This window comes from Pholcus phalangioides, unplaced genomic scaffold (genome assembly GCF_987345545.1).
Source record: "Pholcus phalangioides strain wild (caught in Gottingen) unplaced genomic scaffold, Ppha-v1.0 ptg000028l_1, whole genome shotgun sequence".
NCBI lineage: Eukaryota > Metazoa > Arthropoda > Arachnida > Araneae > Pholcidae > Pholcus > Pholcus phalangioides.
Window position 1 is genome coordinate 3227684 of NW_028301618.1, and position 14524 is coordinate 3242207.

Here is a 14524-nt window from a genome sequence, read left to right on the forward strand (position 1 = left end):
TAAATATTTTTCTAAAAACAGGGATTTAATAAAAGTAAAATTGTAGGGAAATATTTTGCTTTGGGGTCAGCCATCTCTAACAGTTATCTTGCTGATTCGACTGTGGATAAATGTTTTCTTTTCCTTGCCAGAATGAAATATTTTGTGATTTTGTACAAAGGTAATTTACTATAGGCCGGTGTGCCCAGACACCCTTGGGTGCCGCGATATATTTATGGAGATAAATCAAAAAATATTAGTCCACTTAAGGTCTTAAAATAAATTAAATTGATTAAATCACTCTCATGCATGACAGACTTATTGGATAAGTCACTATCTATGGTTGCAGTGTCAGTAATGTGAGCTTTTCCCTGAGTCTGGCTGTCCATGTACGGTCCTGTTCAGAGCACACGAGCTCTAAGAAAAGATGATTCGTTGGCTTTGTAGTCTAGTGTGCTCATCCGGCAAGTGAGAGGACGTAGGTTCAATTTCCCTCAAAGACAGTTGAATTCTCTTTCTAGGATTTATCTTCGCATCAGCCAGCTGTCGAAACCTTCATAATAATAACGGAGGGTGACAATCTTCGGATAAGCTTAAAGATCTCATTTTTCAACACTTATAAAGATTGCAGGATGCAATAGATATGTACTTCAAATCTCTTTTGATTGGGTTGTCTCACCATTTGATTTCGCAGACAGTGCGGAGAAAATAGATTTCGCTGCTTGCCGAACCAGATGAATTTATTAATTTTTGCGCTGATTCCACACTCAAAGGTAAGTTCACCATGTGCGAGGCGTCTGTGGCGGTTTTTTGGCTTGGATTGAGAGAGGAATATTTTAATCTAATGAAGCAGTTAACACACTTTCAACATCATATATACCAGCAAGCCTTTTCGGATTATGGAGACAATAGGTTTTACATTTCTTGTCATACAAAGCAATAAATACACTGCAAGGCCTTGAGGAAGATATGGGTGTTTTTCGTTGCCAACTGTAAGGCCTGATATCAAGTGTCCGTGCTCTAAGCATCAATCAAAAGTTTGACATTAATGATTAATCAAACAAAACTACTGATGTATTTTCACTCAGTGATTTTTGTTGTAGTAAACTCTGTATTCAAGGAAGGGTGCCCTAAATTTTGACGTTATTCCCAACGGTGTCGCAAACTTCAAAAGATTGGGAAACTGCTATAGGCATGCGACTTCATTTTGGGCAAAAAAAAACAATGTGCCCTCCACCCAAAAGTAAGGGGTTTTTCTTAAGTTCTTGCAGAATAATTTTTCTTTTTACACATACTGTTGCCATCCGAGAACAACACCTTTTCGGTGTCATTTAAAATGCCCTATGTTTTAGAAAATTTGTCCTTTGGTGGTCCTTTTCAGAGGTTTCTGGAATAATTTTTTTTCTCTAAAAAACAGAGGTCTCCAACCTTTTTCCAGTCACAAGCACTGCCTGTACCCATCGTCAAAAGAAGAGCACCTTTACGGCAAGTTTAATATACGAATGCATGAAATGATTTCAATCCTTGGATGCAATTCTTCCAAGGTATTGTTGAAACATTGATCAAATGCTCGCAAGCACAAAATCGGGCACGAGCGTTGAGCACTCTGGGTACTTCAAGGAGCACAATGGTGCTCGTGAGTAACGGGCTGAAAAAAAAGATGCCTGCTCTAAAACATATATCTATTCATTGGCATGTGTTATTTCCCCACCCCCCTCTCACATTTTTACACGCTATGACCAATGCCCTCGAAATTCCCAGACTAATCCTAGTTGCCTTCAAGCTGGGCAGATGCTATTCTAACCGTGGCTCAGCTTTCCCCAGGACAACATGGAAAAGACAGTCTGAAAGCGAAGAGAAAACCGAAAAATATACCCATTTTTTGAGAACACCATTGTTTTACCAAACAGCAGATGATTTGTACTAGAGGGGGGGGGGTACTTATTATCCATTTAGAAATAAAGAAAATAGGATGCAAAAAAAAAAAGACACTTGTTATACTGTAAAGGAATTAGCAAAGTTAAATAATCGTATCGTTCGAGGAATAATGGTATGAAAGGATGGACTTTGAAATTATGTATTTCAAAGCCATACCAGCCAGGTGTTAGGAGTTAGAGTCCCAAAGAATATGGATCATGAAAGAAACCTATAAATTTGACCGTAGCACGTAAGGAATACAGAATCGAAGTAGTAGTATAAAAAGTAGCGATAAACAGATCTATAAATATGGGGACTGAAATGAATCGCATAAAGGGTGCAGGACACTATGAAAGAAATCGGTATAAGTTGTATAAGAAGAATATGGTAATAAAATTCAGCGGCCGCGCTCATATTTCAATGATATTTGCAGCTGGTCAGAATTTTGTATACATGAAAAAGCGTGAGAAAGTCCAGGGTTAGAGCAGATGGTTTAGGTGAAAGGAGTCTTGCGAATTCCGGGAATAGTTCCCACAGAAACGTCAACCGAACCAAAGGGATAGCAGTAGCCAATGAAACGCATGTCTATAGGAAAATGTTATCCAATAATGTAAAGTGAAGAGAAGTTCGGTAAAGAAAATTTAGGAAAGAAAATCGGAATTAGCGAATGAAATGAAGTTTATGGAATATAGGTAGGAGTAGGCGGATAGCCAAAGAAAAATATATATATGAAGTTTGGGAGACTCAGAGAGAGATACAGAGACTGAGTGAGTGAGATAGAGAGAGGTTGTGGAAGTCCACAAGATAAGCGTGAGATGGGCAACAACGAAGAAGTGAAGTTGAACTTCACCGGATTTGGGGTAAGTCACACTTCCGACTTTACGAACCATTTATCACTCTCCATGTAAATTGAAATTATGTAATGCACTATCCTAGCTTCTATTTGTAAATCGTATATTTAATGCCCTTATTTATAGTAGCCTAATAATTAAAGATTAATTAACTGTTTTATCTTTGTTTCCTTGGACTTGTCATTTACACGGGCCTGTGGTTATTGACTTAGATTCACAGCGCAATGATACTTAATGGAGCACAAAATTCGTAAGATTATGAATAAAATTCGATCACGGCATTTTGGGAAGTTTACATTAGTGGGATGATTAGAATCAAGGTTGCAGTAGGGTCACACCCGTTTACAATAAAAACATGCGCCCGTTAACAATGGTGCCTCAGACCAGTACCGTGTCAATGTGAGTCCAAGGTTGCATTAATATATAACGTAATTTCATATTAATATTCAAGAACTTTTCGTAAGCGGTATATTACAATGCCTAATCACGGTGGTAGTAGTGTGGTGCATTCATCGGGTGAAGCACCCCAAGTAAAGGTTAACACAATCACTGGCTATTTAGGGCTAATCGCAAATTTTTCCGGTTCAGAACCGTCGTTTTCGGCCGAATATTTTATTGAATCCCTAGAGGATACCGCAAAATTAGCATACTGGCAGGATAATGAAAAATTAATTGTCCTGAAATCAAAATTGAAAGGACGCGCTGCCGAATTTGTTGCCACCAGTCCGGAACTGAGATCCGAAACAAATTATGAACGTTTCAAAACTGAATTTTTGAAGTTTTTCCACAACGAATTTCCCTTAACATATCATTTGCAAAATTTCACGGGTTGTAAACAAAAGGCAAATGAGAACGTCAAAGAATTCGCTTCACGAATCAAGAATGCGGCTTTCGGTTTCCTTGAAGGGGCAAATTTTTCTAGCCCGGAAGTGGAGCGTCTCGCCGACCGCACAAAATTATCCCAATTTCTAGCGGGACTTAATCCCCGAATTCAAAAAAGTGTGTTAAACCAGGATCCCCAAGATCTAGCAACGGCGATTAAAATCGCTACGTTAATAGAAAATAATGAAGGTCTTTGCCGTTCATTCGGGACAGTTAATGTAGCCTCGAATCAACAGCCGCAGTCAAATTTCGATTTCGCTTCTTTGCAATCAATGATGGCCGAAATTATGAATGAGTCGGTACAACAGCGTACTAAACTTGAGGAACTCTCCAAGGAGATGAGAGAGGTAAAAGGGTCTCACAATAGGAGCAGTTTCGCTCCCATTCATAATCAACAATCCCACACTCGTAACTTTTCCCAACGATACAATGACCCACAACGGCCTTTAGCTAGAGCGCCCCAACAAGGCAACCGCGCCTGTTTTCAATGTGGATCAAGCGCACACTTCATTCGACATTGTCCGAATGTCAGCGTTTTTCCGAGCAGGCCTATTCCAATGAATAGAGCAAACCTTTCCTCCCGAAGAGGGAATTATAGAAGTCAGAGCAGGAACGGTCAGCAAATGGAGAGGCAGTGACAATTTTTGGGTAGGGGAGGCCAACTACACAAAAACTGCGTATCCTTCCTTAACCAACCGGGAATTTTAGGCCATAACCTACCTATTATAATAGTACGAGTGGGTTCACTCGAATTCCCCGCTCTCGTGGATTCCGGGGCTTGTATAAGTGTCATTGACCCCATTCTCATGCAAAAAATTGTAAATAATGCGCAATGTCAAGAGATACTAAATGATAAGATTGAAATTCGTGGTGTCACGGGACAAACACTGCCCCATAATTCATGTTTTAGTGTACCTATAGAAGTTGGATCTTTTACAATTAATCAGAAAGTATATGTTTCCGACTATGAGCTCAGTAAAGAGTATAAGGTCATTTTAGGTTTTGACTTTATAAAATCGGGAAAGTTTATTTTGGATGTAGGAAGTGGATGTTTGCGTAATCAGTCTACGAATATCCCCTTATTAGTAGGTACACCAGGTGCGACTCCTAATGGCAGTAGTAGTGTAAATATCACATTGAGCGAAAAACTGTGGTTACCGGCGCGATCGTCTAAAATTATATCAGTGAAGGTTCCACAACTTCAATGTGGAAATGAGGTAGAAGTTTCACCAAGAAATAGGAATATGACAAATTCAGTATGGGTGGCCCATTCAGTGGGAAAGGTCGATGAGCATGGGAAAATTAATGTGTTAATTGCCAATGTGTCACAACATCATAAACATGTAAGTAAAGGTACGAAGCTGGGAAGAGTTTCAGTAATCGATTGTGACGAAATAGGTGAACCTCCAATACCATTGAAGAATAAGAAATTAAATAAATTAACAGAACAGGACTTTGACTTAGGTGACTTGCCACCAGGGATCAAAAGGAAACTAACCCCTTTGCTTTTGAGCTATGCCCATGTTTTCGTCCGCGATATCAGTGAAATTGGGCGCACGTCTCTTGGAAAATATAAAATCTCGTGGTCGGATCAGGAAATAAAAAAGTCGCCGATATATCGGACACCTTATCACTTACGAGGAGAGATGAGGAAACAAATTAACGACATGTTGCAGAGTAAAATAATTGAGCCTTGTGTCAGTTCTCACCCCGCACCGACAATCATGGTGAGAAAACGAGAACAAAATACGTATCGCATGGTTGTCGATCTTAGACGGACAAATGAGGCAATCAAATCGGATGAGTATGCTTTACCTTTAATCCAGGACATTTTGGCACAATTAAAGGGAGCCAAATATTTTAGCAGCCTGGATCTTTGTAGTGCATATTATCAGCTTGAACTCGCCGAAGAGGATAGACCCCTAGTTTCCTTCCGTAATGAGGAGGGCTGTTTCCAATTCAATTGTTTGCCGATGGGGATGAAGAATAGTGCTGTGGCTTTCCAAAAATTGGCCAATAGTCTTCTATCAGAATTAAATGATGATTATATACATTGTTTCATTGACGATATATTAATAGCTAGTCCGGATCTTGAGTCACATTTACAGAAATTGGTCAGAGTATTTAAATTACTCGAGAAGTACAATTTAAAGCTTGCACCGAAGAAATGTAAATTCTTTCAAACCGAGATTAAATATTTAGGTCATATAATTTCCAAAATGGAATTCGTTCCCACACGGATAATGTTAAAGCTATCGACGAATTTCCGCAACCACGGACGGTAAAGGAAGTTCGACGTTTCCTGGGCATGTGTAATTTTTTTAAGAAGTTCATACCATTTTACTCTGACATTGCTAAACCCCTTACTGAATTAACTAAGAAAAATATAAACTTTACATGGGGCCAAAGGCAGCAAGAAGCTTTTAAATATCTTCAGCAAGCGCTACGAAACCCACCTGTACTGGCATTTCCCGACTTTACCAAGGAATTTATTATGTCCGCGGATGCCAGCAAAATAGGAATTGGGTGTTGTTTGTATCAAGAGTATGATGGTGGTAATCACCCCATAGCGTACATGTCCCGTAAATTTAAACCCGCGGAACAAAATTATCCAGCAGTGGAGCAAGAATTACTTGCTATCATGGAGGGGATAAACTATTTTAGGCCCTATTTAATTGGGAGACGATTTCGGGTAAAGAGCGATCATCGACCACTCCAATACCTAATTTCGCTTAAGACAAAAAACCCTCGGCTAACCAGGTGGTGTTTGAATTTAGCCGAATATGATTTTCAAGTCGAGCACGTTGCTGGACAGTCGAATCAAGCACCAGACTGTCTGAGCCGTGCTATAAATACTGTAACGACCGACCATTCATCATTAGAACAACGAATCCGTGAACAGCAAAGACGCGATGTTCAATTAAAACCTATTATTGACATGTTAACTGGGCAAAACGCGGAACCAGTTAAAAAGATGGGTGACGCTTATTTCATGAAAAATGGTCTTTTATGTCATTATGCGTCTAAAGATATCCGTCCCATCAGGGATGATTATATTGAACAGGTTGTAATACCCCTAGTTTTGCGTAACGAAATATTAACGGAAATACACGACAATTTAAGCAGTCACATGGGATTTGACAAAACTTTTCAGCGCCTGAGGAGTCAGTATTTTTGGCCCGGCTATTACAGAGACTGTCAAATTCATGTCAATACTTGTCGTATTTGTTTAGAAAGGCGTAGTCATGACCCACGTAAAAAGGCTTCATTACAACGTAATTTTATCCCTACGGAGCCATTTCAATTAGTGTCGGTTGATATAATGGGTCCTTTTCACATAACTTCGCATGGTAATAGATACATATTGGTGATGATGGATAATTTTAGTAAATTCATTGAAGCAGTAGCGTTACCTGACACCAAGTCAGAGACTTTAGCACGGACATTTTATTCGGAAATAATTGCGCGTTATGGCCGACCGCAATTTTGTCTCACTGATAGGGGATCCAACTTACATAAGTCAGTTTTCCGAGCAATGCTGGAAAAGCTTAAAATAAAACCACTTTCAACATCCGCGTTACATCCGCAAACAAATAGTTCTAATGAGAGGTGTCACGCTACCTTAACGCATACCTTATCATGCCTTTTAGACGAATCAAATGAATGGGATGATCTTTTACCCCATGTTCTCATGTCCTACCGGAGCGCTGTACATGCGGTACTGAAAGAAAGTCCATATTTTGTTCTTTTTGGGAAAGACATGAATACAGCGGAGGAGTTATTGAAAGAACCCCAAACTTTTAATTACTATACGCATGAAGATTATGTTCTTCAATTGCTACCGAAGTTGCAAAAAGCGCACGAATTTGTGCGGACAAGTATGCTTGCAGCGGCTGAGCAGCAAGAGCAATATCGGGAGAAAACCGCATTCGATAAAAAGTTGAAATTAGGTGATATGGTTTATTTATATAATCCGGGTTTACTTAAGAAAGGAGTTAATCGTAAATTATGCAGATTATCTTCAGGTCCTTACCGTATTGTTGAACAAAAATCACCAGTACTATTTTGTATAAAACATATTTATAAACCAGAGAAACCTAGTCAATGCGTACATAGTGACAGATTAACGAAAATTCAATTAGAAAGACCCTATGAACCTTACCCGGAAATAATAGATGATGAGAATTCCGCAGACGAAGGACAAGAAACGACTGAGGACGAAAATACGGAAATACCGCAAGCTACAGAAAGCAACAATGACGACAATGCCTTTTTGGATCTCCCCGAGTTTCTCTATTCATACCAATACCCAAAAAATAACACAATACCAGTTACAGATGACCAGGGGGGCAACACAGACGCCGAACCGAATGTCACCCCACAGAATTTTTCTATTGCTTGGGATGACCTTCCTTTTATAGACGAAAATGAAATGGGGGGTGAGCAAGAATCCATTGAAAGGGAAAGTTCCGGAACTATAAGAGAAGAGTCCCATTATAATCTTCGACCGCGGGATGAATATGGTCGAGTACAGAAGTTAAATATTATTGATCAAAGGACGAACAGTAATTCCGTAGAAAATTCTAATGCATCCAATAGCGGTAACAGTCATGTAGAAAATGATACAACCATGGCTGAAAAATTCATGTCTTGGATATCACAACCAAGTGATTACCAAGAATCCGAAAAGACTGTTCTGGACCGAATCGCAGATTCGCTAGCTCAGAAACTATTGAATGTCATTACTATTAATTAATAAGAAAATAGTAAATGGTAACAATTTGCCGTCATTTTAACTTTAATAAATTCATGGAGAGAGATATCTAATATAATCTGGTTTGTATATAGGAAGGTGACTTTCCTTAATCACTAAGAATCAGTACAAGAAAAAAAAAAAAAAAGCTACAACTTTTCTCTTTCTAGATCTTATTTCTAGTGTGCACAAGCGTCATCACCGTGCTTTGTTGGATCAAGAAGAAGCCATTTTTAATCATAACGGACAATTTATCGAATTTCATGACCCTGTAGTTAGAGTTTCTACATCGGGTGTTTTAATAGTAAGGAAAGAAGGACTAGAAGAAATTGTTCATTTCAATAATTCCGTTAAGCAAGCAGTGGTGCCCGAGAATTTCCTCAGATTTCCGGGACTCCTTCAATTTATATTCGTGGCTGAACAGCGCGGATTAACGATGAGAGAAGAATTACGTATCAATGGTAGAACCATTTGCCGGAAATTGCCATGTCTTTTCTGTGTAGCGGCCTTTGAACATTTACGATGTTTGCCACCGACCATACAATATACTGTGTATGCGTTGTGTATACTAATGACTTCTATTATGGTCATATATCTCAAAACAGCATTGACGACTGTTCTCACAATTATCAAATCGGGTTTCAGCGTGGTGTACCACACCTATCGCATAATTAGAGGTACAGCGAGATTAACAATGATTGAAGGGGTCCATGTCGGTCGCCGGTTGCGTCACTCCGTTGATCAAACGCAACAATTTTTAAACGGGATTGGAATGCCTAACCAAACCGCGACCCTGTTGGTGCTGTTCGCTTTATTATCGGTAGTATGCTCGCTAGACACCACATGCAATAACCATTTAATAGTGACTTCAACGATTACCGAATGTGAAAATGTGCATGACAAAGACACTTGTAAACTTACCACACACGCCACGATTACCCTCGAGAATTTGAAATTCACTCAGTGTTTGTGGTTCCAAGATGAAAACAAAAATAATATATTTTCTCTAAGTATAAAATTGAACAAGGTCAGGTGTAATTGGAAATACCCAGAGACAATACTTCACGTTTCCTACCGAACTGAAAACCGTCGCCCAAGTAGCGTGCCCGCAAAACGCTATGTGTGGATGGGGCGAGCATTGTGTTCCAGCTAAAAGTTTTGTTGCGGAAACGACTGAGTCTAAACAATACCCAGGAATAAATAGATGTATAGCGATGGACTCGGGTTCCTCGACATGCACAATCATTGACTCCCAAGGTTGTTTGTTTTATAGAGCCTTCCTAGTCCCTGATCATTTAAGGACTTATGAAGTACGGGCCGTCACGGGATACTCGTGTTTTTATGATTTGGAAATTACAGAGAGCATGAACGCGTCATCTCAAGCGACGGTCACAAATCATGTCATGTCCACGACAAAAGGTGTTAAAATTCATATTCTTGGCGCGTACGACCAACCAACCCAGTTAATGCAAAATTCACTCATAATGCGAGTAGGAAAACAAAGGGAGGCGTATATCGAACATGCAGCTCCAGCAGGAGTACCTCAAGGCAACGCTATTGGACAAATTCAAGCTAACAGTTCGCTAACGAATTCTTTAATCTTCGATGAGAACAGTATACAGTGTAGCGCTTATGAAGAAGTGTTACATTGTCACATGGTGACGTCGGCTCTCCGCAGAATGATCGAGAATAAAGTCTCAGCATTACCACGCACTATCGGTTACCACTATTTTTATACCACATCGTGATGGAACGGCGTACAGTGTGCCCGAAATTCCATACGGAAGAAATTACAGCAGAAGGTTGTTACTCGTGCAACCCTTTAGCACGATTGACCTTTGTCGCCTATAGTTCGTGTGCCGAAGGGACAGTGTCAGTGAGTTTTCAACGCATCACGGTGGCGACAAGTACTCTACATTTGGGAACTACGCCAGAAAAACTAGCGGTGCAGTTCCAGGTAGAAACCAGGTGCCTATCGGATAAACTGTGTTTATATGGAAGGACAGTTCATACATGTCAACCCCTAACTTTCTGTTTGGAGAATCCCAACCTCGAAATTCTCCACCCGAACTTATCAACTTTGGCCTTTTATGCGAACCAAATATCGCCGAGTCATCGGTTTGCACCATGGACAAATATTACTGCATCTTTTATATCGCAAGGGATGCGATTCCTATTACTCATTATGTTAACTATCTTCCTATTTGTATTCACTTGTTCCACTATGTTATCATTTTGTAAACGATGATATGGTTATACTCATGGAAACAAACAGTGCTATATTTTATATTTATATATTTCAAGAGAATGCAGATATTTTCACCAAATGATTTTCAGATGATGAAAAAAAAAAAGTCAATATGTCCCTATAATCCTATTTTATGCAGGTGATGGAGAAATATTTTTTGATAATTTTATTTATGTGAGACTGTCTATTTTCTACAAAGTCCAAAAGTTCTCTTTGCAGATGAATAAATATAGTGTTTGCGGTTGGACTGTCATAGAGTGGCTCTAATGCATAGGAGATTTTATGTCATGTACCATACCTCATCTTCTATTAAGTTGATGGTGAAATTGATATCATTGCTTGAGTTCATGTTTATTATATATAGGAAATGTTTATACAATGTTTATGTTCAATAACTATTCATATTTTTCGTGTTTCAATATATATTGTAAAAGAAGTGGTGACTTACCCCAACAGTTTTTGGCATAGCCCAAGTAATAGTGTAGTACAGTGAGTAACTATAGTCCTCTTTACAACCCCATATCCTCATAAATTGATTGAAGCTTTAAAATTTGCTTACAGCAAATTTTAACGTCAGGGGGAGGAATGTTATACTGTAAAGGAATTAGCAAAGTTAAATAATCGTATCGTTCGAGGAATAATGGTATGAAAGGATGGACTTTGAAATTATGTATTTCAAAGCCATACCAGCCAGGTGTTAGGAGTTAGAGTCCCAAAGAATATGGATCATGAAAGAAACCTATAAATTTGACCGTAGCACGTAAGGAATACAGAATCGAAGTAGTAGTATAAAAAGTAGCGATAAACAGATCTATAAATATGGGGACTGAAATGAATCGCATAAAGGGTGCAGGACACTATGAAAGAAATCGGTATAAGTTGTATAAGAAGAATATGGTAATAAAATTCAGCGGCCGCGCTCATATTTCAATGATATTTGCAGCTGGTCAGAATTTTGTATACATGAAAAAGCGTGAGAAAGTCCAGGGTTAGAGCAGATGGTTTAGGTGAAAGGAGTCTTGCGAATTCCGGGAATAGTTCCCACAGAAACGTCAACCGAACCAAAGGGATAGCAGTAGCCAATGAAACGCATGTCTATAGGAAAATGTTATCCAATAATGTAAAGTGAAGAGAAGTTCGGTAAAGAAAATTTAGGAAAGAAAATCGGAATTAGCGAATGAAATGAAGTTTATGGAATATAGGTAGGAGTAGGCGGATAGCCAAAGAAAAATATATATATGAAGTTTGGGAGACTCAGAGAGAGATACAGAGACTGAGTGAGTGAGATAGAGAGAGGTTGTGGAAGTCCACAAGATAAGCGTGAGATGGGCAACAACGAAGAAGTGAAGTTGAACTTCACCGGATTTGGGGTAAGTCACACTTCCGACTTTACGAACCATTTATCACTCTCCATGTAAATTGAAATTATGTAATGCACTATCCTAGCTTCTATTTGTAAATCGTATATTTAATGCCCTTATTTATAGTAGCCTAATAATTAAAGATTAATTAACTGTTTTATCTTGGTATCCTTGGACTTGTCATTTACACGGGCCTGTGGTTATTGACTTAGATTCACAGCGCAATGATACTTAATGGAGCACAAAATTCGTAAGATTATGAATAAAATTCGATCACGGCATTTTGGGAAGTTTACATTAGTGGGATGATTAGAATCAAGGTTGCAGTAGGGTCACACCCGTTTACAATAAAAACATGCGCCCGTTAACACACTCGCAAAAGATAAACTTCTGAGGGTAAAGAAAAAAAAACCCTTTTTTTTTGCAAACAAAGTAATAAAACTGAACAGAAGTTGGGCACCGTTCATTAAAAGAGAGGAAAGACTCGGGCCCGTCAACCACCGACTTTCGAAAATACACTAAAGGTATATATATATGTGTATATATACAGGCCCGTCATTTACGGGGGGGCCGTTGCCCCCCCCCCGGCTTTTGAAAATACACTACAAATGGTATATATATATAAATATATATATATGCTTACCTTTAGTACATGCTCGTTGCCCCCCTCCTTGGAAAAAGTTGAAATGACGGCCCTGTGTGTGTGGAAACACCGATCGTTATTCTTTTTTGTTTTGCTCCAACTCATGTCTATACTAGACATGTCAAAATGTTCGGACATTTCAAGTCCAATATTGTATAGCTTTTTTTTTCTGCCATCATACTTTCCTTTCCACAGTAGATGTTAGTAAAGTAGAATTATCATAATCTGCAAGAAGTAATGCATTGCTCCTACAGTTGTCAAGCTTATTTAATGTAGCCGTCTATTGGTTAGTTATTTTTTTCCCTTAGTCTTGGACTTGAAACGTCTCAACATTCTGACTCTGTAGACATGAGTTGGAGCAAAAGAGAAATGAATAACGATCCGTCTTCCTTAGCTTATACTGAATTGTGTCCACCTTCTGGTCAGTTTTATTACTTCGCCTAAAGCACGGAGGGTGGCTTTCTTTACCCTCAGAAGAATAATAGATAACCCCCCCCCCCATTTCATATACGGCATCTGTTGTTGGTAAGCACAAACAATGGTATTCTTAAAATGGATATTGTTCAGAGCCATGGGCGAAGATACGGGGGGGGGGGGGGCATTGCCCTCCTAGCCTCAAAGGTGGAGTAGACTGATCTAATGTATATATGAGCCCCCCCCTAGCAATGATGACAGTGCTCCAAGACTTCCAAGTCTATCCCCGCCTATGTGTTCAGAGCTGTTTTTCAGACTGTCTTTTTCACGTTATCCTGGGGAAAGTTGGGCCATGCTTAGAATAGCATTAGCCCCTGCTTGGAGGCAACTTGGATTCGTCTGATAATTTTGAGGGCGTTGGTCAAAGCATGTAAAACTGTGTGGGGGGAAAAACATGGACTCATGCCAATGAAGAGATATTTGTTTCAAAGTGAAAAAAATTGATGAATTTTCCAAAACGTAAGAGGACGCTTGAAACGACACCAAAAAAATAGATAACCCTCGGCTAAAGAAAAATTTCTCAATTTTGCAACGGCCATTTGCTGAAGTTAAGGAGATTACTATACCTCATGCTAACCATGTCACCCTACAGAGCATAATAAGGAAGGAATGGTCATGTCTTCAGTAGTGTATATGGATAGCCTGCCCAGATTGCACAAGAGAACTGGGTTAGATTCCTGGTAGAGACTACTGCTAAATTAGACATGCACCTCATTAATATTCCTCTGCGCAACTTCTAATGAATCGGTACATGTTGGAGTGTGTGTGTACGTATAGTGAGAACTTTCCATGAAGTTTGTGTATTGCTGCTATCTGCAGTCAATTTTTTTAAACAGTTTTTTCTCAACTCATAGTGAGGGAATGAATAATTATACCATTGTACGTAGGCCTGTTGCGCTCTGCGGCGAGCCACTGTGGTGGTCGAGTGGTTATAAGTGACGGACTCTCGATGCAAGGATCCGGTGTGGACAGTGGAAACCCCACAGTGGTGGTCGGCTGAAGTTGGTTTTCTGTGGTTCCCAACTTCAAGGCGCAAATGCGCGCCGATCTCCCCGTTAAAAAGTCTTGCCACAGAGAGCAACAGTCCTACAACGATAAATCATTCAATCATAACACTTCACTCATAGTTAGAAAAACTGGTGGCAGATGGCAGCACTACACATAGCAAGCATTACAGAGAAACAAAAAAAACTTCACGTCAGGTTTCACTAAACGTACACGCACATTCCTGCATGTACCGATTCGTTGGGGGGTGCATGTGTGGTGTAGCAGTAGTAGGTAAGGCCTCCAAAAAATGGCTCAGGGATCCATGATGTTCTTAAGTCAGCCACCTCGTTGGGCAATTTGCCTGTTGTGGCGTTGTATTTGTATAAATGGGGAGATCGGCTCGCATTCGTGCCTCAAAGTTGGGAACCG